Source organism: Gobius niger (assembly GCF_951799975.1).
Source record: "Gobius niger genome assembly, chromosome: 13".
Classification (NCBI taxonomy): Eukaryota; Metazoa; Chordata; class Actinopteri; order Gobiiformes; family Gobiidae; genus Gobius; species Gobius niger.
Genome location: NC_136864.1, coordinates 3,211,237 through 3,225,756, shown reverse-complemented (window position 1 = coordinate 3,225,756; position 14,520 = coordinate 3,211,237). Strand labels below are relative to the sequence as shown.

General features: G+C 39.8%; 1 protein-coding gene across 1 annotated transcript in view; it reads right to left on the bottom strand.

The window, feature by feature from the left end:
- Nucleotides 1-7,015: 7,015 nt before the first annotated feature.
- Nucleotides 7,016-14,520, bottom strand: part of LOC306973034 (uncharacterized protein) — a 100,170-nt gene continuing 92,665 nt past the window's right edge. The window contains exon 3 of the mRNA XM_079569833.1: nucleotides 7,016-7,082. The gene's annotated coding sequence lies outside the window, so the exon portion shown is untranslated. The remainder of the gene's footprint in view (nucleotides 7,083-14,520) is intronic.

Here is a 14,520-nt window from a genome sequence, read left to right as displayed (position 1 = left end):
GTGTTTTTTCAAGTAGGAATTTTGTGAAAAACTCAAAGCACAAACAGAACACTGGAATGGTTTTTCTCCTGTGTGAGTTTTCATGTGTGTTTTCAGGTTACCATTTCTTGAAAAGCTCATGCCACAAATAGAGCATCTGAATGGTTTCTCTCCTGTATGGGTGATCATGTGTGCTTTTAAGTCACCGTTTCGTGAAAAGCTCTTTCCACAAACTGCACACCTGAATGGTTTCTCCCCTGTGTGAGTTCTCATGTGTGATTTCAGGTGTCCATTTCGTGAAAAAAACATTGCACAAACAGGACACTTGAATGGTTTCTCCCCTGAGTGAACTCTCAAGTGTGTTTTCAGGTACGCATTTTGTGAAAAACTCAAAGCACAAACCGGGCACCTGATTGGCTTCTCTCCTGTGTGAGTCCTCATGTGTATTTTCAGGTTACCATTTCTTGAAAAACTCATTGCACAAACCGTACACGTGAATGGTTTCTCTCCTGTGTGAGTTCTCAAGTGACTTTTCAAGTCATTATTTCGTTTAAAAGTCATTCCACAAAAAGAACATCTGAAAGGTTTTTCTCCTGTGTGAGTCACCATGTGTCTTTTCAGGTGAGCATTTTGTGAAAACCTCATTGCACAAACCGAGCACCTGAACGGCTTCTCTCCAGTGTGACTTCGTATGTGCAGCCTTAATCTGGCACCAGTCGAAAACCTCTTCCCACAGTGAGAGCATCTGTGCGGTTTATCTGTCCCTTCATCTCCACTCACGTTGTTCCCATGAGCCGGCTCCTGCAGCTGTCCACTGTGCGTTTGTGGAGCGGGACTTTCAGCTGAAGGAGTCCAGTCTCCAGAGTCGTCAGTGCCAGAGGAATCTTCTGTTTCTGCTCCATCTCCATCCTCTCTGTTCTCCTCTGTCGCTGTTTCATGGAGAGACTCTTCTTTCTCGCTCTTACCAATGACAATGACTTGGATCGACTCCTCTTTGATTTGAATCTCCGTTGGTTCCTCTTTAATCTCGACCAGACTGGGAGCAGCCTCATGTGGACTCTGAACACCTGCAGGGACAGACAGACACCATAAACATTTGATAACCAAATAATAAGTCTTAAAAAAGCAGTGTTTCATCTAAACCCCCACAACAGTCCCTCAGAACAATTAAGATGAGGCAAGGCAAGGGGTGGCACTGGCTTTAACTGGCTACCCCAAGGTGATAAACACAACCACAGACTGACAGAGCTTAAAGAGACTAGATGCCAGATAGTCATTTTATGCTCACTACTGCCACCTCAGGTCTTACGTGTAACTGCAGCTTCTATATTAAGCTCGTGCATGACGGCACTTCGGACCCAAAGAAACACCTTTTTGAGTGACTTTAGATTTTAGAGGCAGTTGTGGTGATCAGGTCTGAGCTCATTCTACACATTAGGACATGGCTGGAACATGTAGGGGGAGGAAAATACTTAGTTTTAACATTTTTAAACTCCGTATAGTCCCTTTAAGGGGCTGTTTACTGATCTGCTTCAACGCAAAATATATGTCAAAAAGCATTTAAATATATTTTGTAGCAATGAAACTACAGTGCACGACTTTGTCCAGCAGACAGCAATGTGTGCCAAAAACACACTTTTAAATATGCCTTGACTAAACAAAGGAAGACAGTTCAAACCTTTTTCAATTTACTGGCTTTCGGGTCAAAATGACTCAAAGACCACACAAGGGATAGATGAACAGTAAAAGAGAGAAAAACCAACAAACATATCATGATGATCAAGGCTGGAGTGAGAAAAGAAGAGTTTATCTTCAATAAACCAGCCCTCAACAAACTGCCTACGTTTTCACAAGTGTTTCAGCTCATGTACGTATTAAAACAGATCTAGGGCTGCCACTTTGAACCATTAAGAATTAAAAATAGTAAATGCAATGTTTGGATCTAGAGGGCAGAGTAAATCCCTGAGGACCTTTGCAAAATTTGCGTCTAATTTCCTCTATTTTGGTGATGTTTACATACGTTTTTAGCACATTCGGAGCTGTACAAGAAGTGACACAAAATTTAATGCAAACATTCACCGATACAGGAAGCTCAGTGAGCTCTAATTTTGAATGGGGTCCGTGAGAAACAATAATACAAGATGGCTCTGTGGTGCCCTCTCAAACAGGCAGTTTACATGGAGCTTATGGAAGAAAATGCTATTGTACAAAATGAAACTGGGCAAGGACATGGACTATGTTAGGCCCCACCCTAAACTCTAGAGAAAGTCAGTTATAATGGCCTTCAAATTCAGCCAGTCTAACAGTTTGTTTCCTCCAAGTCTCCTTGAAGGAAAAATAAATGTAAATGTTATAAATAAAGGACAACATTTGAGCTGGACTAAAGTAACTCAAAAGTAACACAAAGTAATGTAACTTTTTATCTGAGGAACTATTAGATGGAACACATAGAGCTCTCATATGCATATCAAAAGAGTTCTACTGCATGCTGACGCGCTGCTGCCATTTGTATCATTGTTATATATGTAGCATAGATAACACAGCCCGTTGAATCCTGATATATTGGATGGTGGCACCCTCGTCTGGCTCTGTGTGGTACTGTGCATCGAGTTGTGTTTGTTTGGAAACCATTGCATATTATAATTGTAAATATATCGATTGTCTTCATGTTCTTTGTTACCTGGTATTCTGTCATGGCGGCACGGTAGACTACAGTCGGGGCTGACATTTTTCTTTCTGTATTGCCAGACTATAAATGGAGTGGAGTGCGGCACATCCTCTTATCCTGAGTCCCACAAGTCTTTTGGTTTCATCATTCGAAATAACATTGTTTCAGAAATGTTGAGGCTTGTCTCTGTGCTGTTTGGCATCTTGTAGGTGGATACTTTAAGTGCCTCCTTATTGTGCATCTTCAAACTGCTATACCACTTTTTCTTTTCCAGAGGGTCCAATAAAAATTTTCCTGGTTTTTGTTGTTGAATTTTTTGTTGGTCGACCTGACCATGGTTTGGTTTCAACAGAACCCCTAATTTTCCACTTCTTAATTAGAGTTCGAACACTGCCGCTTGATATCTTTGTATATCCCTTTCCTGTTTCATACAGTTCAACTATCTTTTCTCGCAGATCCTTTGATGAATTATTTTGCTTAGCTTATGACTCAGAAACCAGAAACGTCAGCGCAACACTGGATGACAGATGTAAGGGTCTGTCAGGAGCCCAAAAACTCACTGACCTTTTATACACACAATAATTACAGAGCTGAGGCTGCTGTACGACCGGATGAGGCTCACCGACTGGAGCCTCAATAGGAAAGACAACCGTGTCCTATTTATCGGTGCGACCACATCGGCCCGATAATTATCTGCACTTATTATACGGCTCTTCACAACGTAAGTAGAAGCTCCGTTGATTTGAATGGGATTTCCCAACGTTCTACCGGTCATTATTTTCTGATAAAGGACCTCTGAAAAAAATAAAGACCGCTGCCAATGGCAACGGAGTTCGTGCTTTCATATCACTCCGCACGTACGTAGCAGCGGACACTATCTCTGTCCCCGTCACTGAGAGAGAAGTTGGGGGAATTGCTCGTAAAGTTAGCGTGAGTCTGGCTTTCAACTTACCCATAGATTCACCATCATTCCTCCAACTGCGCCTTCATCTAAGTAGCTAGGCTAGCTACTAGCCTTGCTGCTTCTAGCCTAGCCAAACGTTGCCGAGCAACGCGCAAACTTTTGGGAACTATTTGTTGCGGAAGTCATTAAATAAACCTTTGGGCCTTCATAAAAGTGTACGAAGTTTATGTTGTGTGTGTTCAGTTGGCAAGTGGCCGTATAATAAGCGGGGCGAAACAAGCCAGTTCGCCCTGTCGGTACTTATTTTCCCGATAATGACCAGCGTTCTATACATTAATCCTTACATAATATCAGGCATCCCTAACCCGTGTTATATAACCTTGTCTCTCGTTTTCAGAAGGTACTAATTGAAATGCCTGTTCTCTGTTGGCATTTCATAACCTCAGCACTGCCTATTCACAAAACTACTTTATGAATGAACCAGTTTGACTTGTTACTTTATGAAGTAGGAGACGTGTCGAGCTTTTCTTACCTCCACAGTCTGGGTCCTCTTTTATCGCTCTGTAAAATAACAAAAGACTTTAATGACAATGTCCATAATATCTAAACAACGCTTTTACTTATATTTTTGGGGACAGTTTTTGTACACGGGCTGAACTTGTGCTGGAGAACATGAAAGAAACATAGTTGTTTAGCTGTAATGGTTTGCAAAAATAGTGATGAAAGTCTTCACATTTTGTTTCAATTTGAAAAAAAACCAACAGGTATTAGGTAAGTAATAACTGCATACACTTGTATTGCGCCTTACCAGCCTGTGTCACAGGTTTCACTGTAGTCATCTGTAGTCAGCTTGATCTCTTATGTCAGTGCCCTCTGCTGGACACGTGTGGAATTCGTTTTTATTTATTTAAGTTGCCCCCTAGTGGCTGGAATGAGTATACTGGTTATTTAATTAAAAACAATCATAACTCCGTACAGGAATGGGCAAGAGACTTTTTTATGACATATTCAGGGGCCGGGTTAAATCGTCTCGCGGGCCAAATGCCGTAATTTGAGGGCCCCTGCCGTAAAGCACAGACTATGTGTGAGGCGCGCATGCGTATAGATTTGACAAGAAAAACAAGTTTGTCAGCGGTTCAGACGGCGCTGGTTCCACCTAAAACCAAAACCTAAACCTAACCTTGTGTGGAGTCCGTGAGTGATAAAGTCCCTGATAAAGACACAAAGGCCTCGTATTGTTGTGGACAGTCCTCTGTATCTGAGAGAGTCCTGTCATGGCTCTAAACTCACCTGTTTTCCTCCTCCGCGGGCTCCCACAGCTCCTGCTCCTCCTTCAGCTTCACTTCTGACATGTTTCACTGCGCTCTGTCCGCTTTAAAGGGAAAAGAGTGTCTCACTTCTGTTCAGAGCTAACGCTAACACAGCAGCACAACACAGCGCGCACTTCCGGGGTCTGAGGAGGGTTGCCAGGTCGAACAAGTAAAACTAGCTCGATACCCTCTGAAACAAAATAGGAGTCATCCACGGCTATAGTTAGTTTAAACTTCTTTTTAAGTAAGTAATTCAATAACGTTTTACTATTTCAAATGCAAAACAGATTATTAGATTCTAATCTCATACAGTAACAATTGATGACTTTGTTGTATTATATTGACAATTAAAAAAAAAAAAAAAAACATTCATCAGAGTTTCTGTCTCTGATAAAAATAGGTTTCGTATTTATTTATGTGATGTGCACATTACAACTACATATAAATGTCAGGTCATTTCCAACATGTCAGAGAGAATGTTATGGTTTTGGAGACTGCATTAAATATGAACCTTAAAGGGTTAAATTACTATTATTTATCTACAGAGGTGGTTCCTTGAGACTCAACATCTCATTTGCAAAAGAGACCTGCCAAAACATTAGTTTAGTTAATACAAGGTAAACAGTCATTAAATTAAAACCATAACAACAATATAATGCTTTAAGAAAACAAGAGCGTTCACTCAGAGATATCACATGGAAACATTAGAAACCGCAGAGAGTGGACACGTGAATGGTGGATTTTTTTTGTTTCCTGTTCAATTGAATTTACACTTTTATATTTTATAACTTTTCTAATAGGGCTATTACTATGAATTACAATGGAATAATACATTAATTTAATGAGGCAACAAAGCTTTATTTGTCCCACAGTACTGAATGTTTAATAGATTACAAACATATCTTTACATTGTTCTTTTTTAGCACAAAGTTCTGAATCAAAAATGTCTTCCTGATTCTTCCATTGCGCTTTAGTGAAAGTGGAATAGTTTTGTCTCTCCCCTTAAGGCCTCCTGCCTCAGGCTTTGGTTTACTCGCCCACAAACCCAACACGGCCAAACACCACTTCATATTCCAGGCAGACGGAGCATTTACATCCCACTCTCAACAGGCCACGATACACTCGGCCTTTTGAACGCACCATACTGGACAGGGCTTGTCTTTATCATAATAATGAAAATAAACCATTATTATGATAGTAATTACAACAAGGAAGTGGCAAGAAGACAGAATATAATGTCCAATGTGCCTATATAACATGAAATCGGATATTCATTCATTGTTCATGACAAGAGGTATAGTAGTTATGATCAATAACAATAACTATTCATTACAATTATATTTATTTATTAGCATGCAGTGAAAATGATGAGAAATGCAGCTAAAGCCTCTTCATTTGCCAATGCTGGAAGCCAAGTCTGCTGATTGTATGTTGACAATTGTAACGACATTAGGATAAAAGTGAACTCACAAACATGCACAGGTATAGTTGTGTTTTCAGACTGTTACAGGACGGACTGTTTATCTGATGTAAATGTAAAAGTAATGTCTAACATCATGAAATGCAAATGTCATTTACATGAACAAGGGGGAGGGACTTCAGTCTACTCCCTTTGAGCTTACTACTACTACTACTACTACTACTACTACTACTACTACTACTACTACTACTACTACTACTACTACTACTACTACTACTACTACTACTACTACTACTACTACTACTACTACTACCCTGTGAGCTTATAGCAGGCTGTGTTGAAAATCACTTGCTGAATAGTCCCTCCTTGACCTGAGTTTGTGTCTGATTGTAAAGAAAAGTTTCCCTCCTGCGTTCCCTCAGGTGGCAATTTCGTTCTTTGGTTTGTTTGCTATTTTGTGGAAAAAGTAATTGCACAAACTCCACCGCTAAACGCTTTCCTTATGAGACCTGACATGCCTCTTTAGATCACTCATACGAGCAAATGCCTTGTCACAATCCGAACACCCGAATGGCATCTCTCCTGTGTGAATCCTCGTGTGCCTTTTCAGGTTGCCATTTTCTGCAAAACTCAATGCACAAACCATACACCTGAACGGCGCCTCTCCTGTGTGAGTCCTCGTGTGTCTTTTCAGGTGGCCATTGTTTGAAAAACTCATTGGACAAACGGAGCATCTGAATGGTTTCTCCCCCTTGTGAGACATGATGTGTCTCTTTAGATCTCCCCTACGTGCAAACGCCTTGTCACAATCTGAACAACTGTATGGCGTCTCTCCAGTGTGAGTCCTCATGTGTGTTTTCAGGTGGCCGTTTTGCGAAAAACTTATTGCACAAACGGAACACCTGAATGGTTTCTCTCCCTTATGAGTCCTGATGTGTCTCTTTAGGTTAGTCCTATATGCAAACTCCTTATCGCAATCTGGACATCTGTGTGGCTTATCTCCCGAGTGAGTCATCATGTGTATTTTCAGGTGACTATTTTGAGAAAAAGTCAATGCACATTCAGAACACGTGAATGGCTTCTCTCCTGTGTGAGTTCGTACATGCAACCTTAAATTGAAATTTGTCGAAAACCCCTTCTCACAGTGAGGGCATTTGTGTGGTTTGTCTGGACCTCCACTCACATTGCTCCCATGAGCCGGCTCCTGCGGCTGTTCTGTGTGTGTTTGGGCAGTGAGACTTTCAGCTGAAGGAGTCCAGTCTCCAGAGTCGTCAGTGTCAGAGGAATCCTCTGCTTCTGCTCCATCTCTGTCCTCTCTGTTCTCCTCTGTCGCTGTTTCATGAAGTAGAGACTCTTCATTCTCACTTTTCACAGAGACAATAACTGGGAAAACTTGAATCATCTCCTGTTTGATTTGAATCTCCTTCGGTTCCTCTTTAATCTCATCCGGACTCTGAACACCTGCAGTGACAAACAGACACCATAAACACTTGATCACTAAATTGCAAGTCTTTAAAAGCAGCCGTGTTTCCTTGAGAAAGACAAAGGTAAAACAGAAACCTAAAAAGAAAGTTTCTGGCTGTGTGCTCAAGGTCCACTCTCAATTCTTATTTCTACCTTGTCTGGACCTGAGCAGTGTAGTTACCGATGAGGGGGCTGAGGCCAGAGAGGTTTTGTTTTCATAAAGGTGTGGCCAGAGGTTCCAGTCGACAGATGAAGGACCCCATCCAATGGATAGAGCACTCCGCAAACTCCACAAGTTGATTCGGTGGCACAGTGGACTCCAAAAAATAATTTAGATGTAGGAGAGGCCAGAGTGAAGTGAATGGTGTCAACTTTAGCAGCAGAGTTCATTCAGAATTTCAGTTTGAGGGCGTCTTTGGCTTCAGGAGGTGATGAATGACAGAGAAAAGCTTTTTGAATTCCCCAGTGATTTATTTATCAAGTTTGAATATTACTAAATAATACTTTGAGTGATTTGGCATACTGTTTTCACTAAGCATCAATATGGACCGGGCTAAATTCAACGTTTTTCATTAGATTAAAATGAGATGTGACTAAAATGTCCAGATATTTTCCGTCGACTAAAATAAGACTAAAAAACCACCTCCAAAGGTGGTCGAGAATGACCGAGCCAAGATCCTGTGGGACTAACAGATACAGACGGACAGAATGGTAATGAACCAACCGGACACTGTGGTGGTGGACAAAGAGCAGAGGAAAGCCGTTGTGGTCGACATATCGATACCAAGCGACTTCAACATCAGGAAAAAGGAACACGAGAAACTAGAGAAACACCAGGGGCTCAGAGAAGAGCTGGAGAAAACCTGGAGGGTGAAGGCATCAGTGGTGCCCGTGGTGGTTGGGGCACTCGGGGCAATGACCCCCAAACTGGAGGAGTGGCTCCAGCAGATCCCAGGAAATACATCAGACATCTCAGTCCAGAAAAGTGCAGTTCTAGGAACAGCAAAGATACTGCGCAGAACCCTCAAGCTCCCAGGCCTCTGGTAGACCCGAGCTTGGAGGAGAAAGAGACCGCTGTGAGATCAATAAAAGCTTGTGGTGCAACGGATCATCATTGATCCGTTCGGATCGATATCTCCGGGGCGGCACACACGTGATCTGCGGATTGATTTATGGAGAAAAAAAAACTGTGCACTTTCAGTCCACACACAGCGTGACCAGGGCGAGTGGAGGAGCTTGAACGCGTCATTAAAATGGGAACATTTTGGCTTCCCTGTCAAATTTAATGATGAAGGAAAGAGTTTGGATAGAGCGCACGACTCCCGTGTTGTCTGGGCACAAAACAAAACCCTGAGAATATCTGATAATAACAGAGGCTTATTAACCATCCTCATCAGCTCAGCGTCTCCCTGTCAACACCACCTTCCCTGTTCATCCCGCTCTGAGAGTCCTCCATGTCGGGTCATCTATGTGCATTCTTCCCTCCCGGAGAACAATCCGAACCCTGAGCTTTTTGATCCGTTCCTAATAAAGGCTTTTCTTATCTTAATAAAGTAGCGCAGTAACGTAACAAGCTACTTTTCCAGAGGAGTATCGAGCAAACTAATGAGTTACTTTTAAAAGTAACATTACCCAACACTGGAAAGAACTAAAATGTGACTAAAACTAAAAAGCATTTTCCTCCAAAAAACTAAGATTAAGACTAAAAGCTCAAAAACAGCACTGGCCTGGTACCACATCTTTTTGTTATGTTTGGGCGGCTCACCTTTCTGTCCATCCTTTGGGCTTTTGGGACACAGGAAGGGTTAATTGAAGGTAAGGTCATGTGTCTTAACCTTTGATCTCCTGTGTCCTCTATATATGTCTGTCCTCAGAGGCTTAAGAGATGCTTAGCTTTGACCAATAATATCAGGCATCCCTAACTCCAGTGTTCTGATTCTAGTTATATATTGTGGGGAGTGATAAAAATGCATTCTTCTTCTCTTTGCTTACCATAGCAGTCTGGGTCCACTTTGATCCTTCTGTAAAAAAAGAAAAGAAAAAAAAAAAGAATAGAAAAAGGCTTGAATGACTGTGCACATTCTATCTAAATATATATCTTTATAATAAACAGCAACATATTGGAAGAAAAACGATCGAGATGACGAAATAAAACAGTTCGTCAGCGGTTCAGACGGAGCTGGTCCCAGTGTGTGTTTATTCCGTGTGTGATAAAGACACAAAGGCCTCGTGTTGTTGTGGACAGTCCTCTGTATCTGAGAGAGTCATGTGTCGGCTCTAAACTCACCTGTTCTCCCACAGCTCCTGCTCCTCCTTCAGCTTCACTTCTGACATGTTTCACTGCGCTCTGTCCGCTTTAAGGCGAAGCTTTGGGGGAAAGAGTGTCTCACTTCTGCTCAGAGCTAACGCTAACACAGCAGCACAACACAGCGCTCACTTCCGGGGTCTGGTTGCCAGGTCCAAGAAGTAAAACTAGCTCGACATCCTCTTAGACAAAATAGGACTAATCCATGACTACAGTTAGATTAACCTCTTAACTCCCGCCTGAACAGAGAGCATTTTCTCCAGTTTAGCTTTACCCAAATCCTGTCGGCCAGTGTAACGCCTCATTTGAAAGCTAAGATCTACAAAACCCATCTAAATGGATCTTTTTTCCTCACGTCATCAGATTTTTTTCCATCTTTTTGGGGGGTTTCAACTCATTTTGTAACTTTTTTGTCTTTTTTTTTTTTAAATCAATTTTTTGTCATTTTTTGTCACATTTTTTGTCATTTTTTGTCACATTTTTTGTCATTTTTTTGTCTTTTTTTAATCAATTTTGGGTATTTTTTTTGTCAATTTTTTGTCACATTTTTACATCACTTATTTGTCAAAGTTTTCTCACTTTTTTGTCACATCTTCATCATTGTTTTCATCTCAGCTCTGTCACTATTTTCATACCTTTTTTCCAGAAGCTTTTGGATTGGGGTAAAGCCAAACTGGAGAAAATGTGCTCGGTTCAGGTGGGAGTTAAGGGGTTAACCTTCTTTTTCAGTAAGGCAGTAATGTTTCACTATTTTAAATGCAAATTGTATTGTCAGACTGTAATCGCTTTATAAAGTAACTATTGATTGATTGAGCTGTTTATTTGAGCTGTTTACATTTATATTTTTTTGTTATTTAAACATTTCATCACAATTGGGCTCAAAAGGAGTAGGCTGAAGCAGAGCATATGAGTGCCTACCCCTCATTCACCATTAATAATCACCCTTGTGCCGTACATATTCAGTAGTGACTTTTTATAAATTTTTTTTTTGTGTTTTGTTTTGTTTCCACACGCAAGTAGACACATAATAACACGTGTGCACTTGCCTATGACTATTGATGACGTTGTTGTAATATATTGACAGAGGAAAACGACTTATTAATCATGAAATATCAGAAATGGAGAAAAGCACAAGTAAAGTCACGCATCTCCGACGTGAAAGCAAAACATCCAACATGGAGGCGGAGAGTGAAAAGTCAGGGGCTTCTGCTGGAAATACAGACATGTTTTGAGCTTCTCTTTTCTGAAGCAAAGAATGCTGTGGTCATTTGCTGGATATTTGCAGGAAAAACTCCACGTCCGCCTGAACCGAGAGGATCTTTTTCCTCACGTTATCAGATTTTTTTCCATCATTTTTTTGTTGGGTAGAATAAAAAATAAATAAATAAAAAATATAACCCTTTCAACTCATTATTTTTTGGTCATTTTTTGGTCATTTTTTGATCCATTTCTCGTCACTTTTTTGTCAATGTTTTCTCACTTTTTTGTCACATTTCCATCATTGTTTTCATCTCAGTTTTGTTGTTTTTTCACAGCTTTTTTCCAGAAGCTTTTGAACTGGGGGTAAAGCCAAACTGGAGAAAATGTGCTCGGTTCAGGTGGGAGTTAAGGGGTTAATAAAACACTTGATATTTCACAACACCAATCCAACCGTCTAAATATCAAAAATCCATAACATCGAAATATTGGAGAGCCTGTGGAGAGAAAATAGCCAATTATTTCCATATGTTCTGGTCATGTCCACTTTTAAAAATATACTGGGAAAATATATTTAGCTAAATACAAAGGGTGCTGAAAAAGGATTAAAAAAAAATCTGCTGTGCCATGTACGTGTATGTTAACTTTCACTTTAGACGGTCAGACCAAAGTAAGGAATTTTGCATTTGCAACTATCCCTGGATTATTAAGTGTGTTTTGACCGTGGGAACAAGCTTTGACAGTTTCTCCTGGGGCAGACTGACAGAAGCGAGGCTGCATATCTGCGCCAACGGTCCCTCCGACCACCACCAACCACTCACACATGGGCATTGAAGCTTGTCTTGTTGTTTTATTCTCTCCTGTGTTTTCAAGTGGCCATTTTGTTGTCTTGTTTGTGTAAAACTCACTGCACAGACAGTAGAGCGAAACCGTTTCTCTCCCATATGAGGCTTTTTAACCTCTTAACTCCCACCTGAACATGTTTTCTCCAAATTCTCCAAATCTAAAAGCGTCTTCAAAACAGAGGCAAAAAAACGAGAAAATGAGGATGTAAACGCAACAAAAAAAGCTAAAAAGTGACCCCAAAAAAGCGACAAAAATTACAAAAACTCAACAAAAGAGTGACAAAAATCCAGCAAAAAAGACTAAAACCCAACAAAAAAATGTCAAAAATCCAGCAGCAAAAAAGACTAAATTCCAGCAAAAACATGACAAAAATCCAGCTGAGAAAGTGACAAACATCCAGCAAAAAATACTAAAATCCAACCAAAAAATGACAAAAATCCAGCAGCAAAAATCCAGCAAAAAAAGAATAAAACCCAACAAAAAAATTACAAATATCCAGCAGAAAAAAAGACAAAAATCCAGCAAAAAAGATTAAAATCCAACAAAAAAAGACAAAAATCCAGCAAAAAACACTAAAATTCAGCAATAAAAATGACAAAAATCCAGCAAAAAATACTAAAATCCAACAAAAAAAAGACAAAAATCCAGCAAAAAAGTGAGAGAAGAGCAGCAAAAAATAAAGTAATAAAGTGACAAAAACACATAAGGGAAATAAAAAGTGACGACAATGGCATAGAGGAGAGAATGGATTTGGTTTTGGCGGGTGGTAAGAGGTTAATAAATCTCTCATGACATTCTCTTTTGTTTTAGAGATACAGTATATGCCTATTATTTAAATGAGGAAATAACAGGATAAATGGAGCTAAACTAAACATAATTACAGAACCATGGAACACGAATTGCAACAGAAATGTTTACAACTCACAAAGTCACAAAGGAGGACGAGTTATTCAGAGCATCATCTGCTCGTAACTATTACAGCTCAGATATATTATTTATTGCATTTCCTCATTTTCAGCTTGTTTAAGAAACACAGAGGGCGAACAGGGCGATTTTCAGCAGCTCCAAAATGCGTTTTTGATGCTCCCGAGTCCTGCTCCATGGCTTACCTTCACCTCTCCCACCTTTCTCTCCGTGCTTTGCGTATTTTATCCACACGCTCACTGTTGCGACGTTAGCGTGCATCATTGTTGGCCTTAGCAACAGTAAAAGGCTGTTTAAAAGGCGAAATGTAAATTTCAACAAAACACTCAGGTTTGGTTATCCCGTGCGAATGCGCCACATAAAAAGCAGATGTCGGGGGATAATAGTTTTATTACATGGGGGGCCCTTGATAGTGCTTATACATTTCTGTAAATATGACAGGATTAGCCTATGGGCCATTTTTCATCTGTAGGCCTGAAGGGAATAAAGTTAGACTCTTTAGATCAGGCTTACGTGCAAATAACTTCATCATAATCTGTAGAGCTGAATGGTGCCTCTGCAGTTTGTGTCCTCACGTGTCTTTTCATGGCTTCATTTTCTGAAATGCTCTTTGCACAAACTGTCTACCTGAATGGCTTCTCTCCTGCATGAATCCTGACGTTTCTCTTAACCTCTTAACTCCCGCCTGAACCGAGCACATTTTCTCCAGTTTGGCTTTACCCCAGTCCAAAAGCTTGTGGAAAAAATCTGTGAACATAGCAACAAAACTGAGACGAAAAAAATGATGGAAATGTGACAAAAAAGTGACGAAAAATGGATGAAAAAGTGGCAAAAATGTCACAAGAAATTAACAAAAAATTGCCAAAAAATGACAAAAATGTGACAAAAAAATGACAAACATTTGATAAAAAATTGACAAAAAAATGACAAAAATGTGACAAAATGCTACAAAAAATACAAAAATATGATACAAATTTGACAAAAAAAATACAAAAAAATGACAAAAAAATGACAAATAATGACCAAAAAAAGTGACAAAGATGACAAAAACTCAACAAAAAGTGACAAAAATCCAGCAAAAAAAGACTAAAATCCAGCAGCAAAAATGAAAAAAATCCAGCAAAAAAATGACAAAAATCCAGCAGAAAAAGACTAAAATCCAGCAGCAAAAATGAAAAAAATCCAGCAAAAAAATGACAAAAATCCAGCAGAAAAAGACTAAAATTCAACAAAAAAATGACAAAAATCCAGCAAAAAAAGACTAAAATCCAGCAGCAAAAATGAAAAAAATCCAGCAAAAAAATGACAAAAATCCAGCAGAAAAAGACTAAAATTCAACAAAAAAATGACAAAAATCCAGCAAAAAAAAGACTAAAATCCAGCAGCAAAAATGAAAAAAATCCAGCAAAAAAAAGACAAAAATCCAGCAGAAAAAGACTAAAATTCAACAAAAAAATGACAAAAATCCAGCAGAAAAAGACTAAAATTCAACAAAAAAATGAA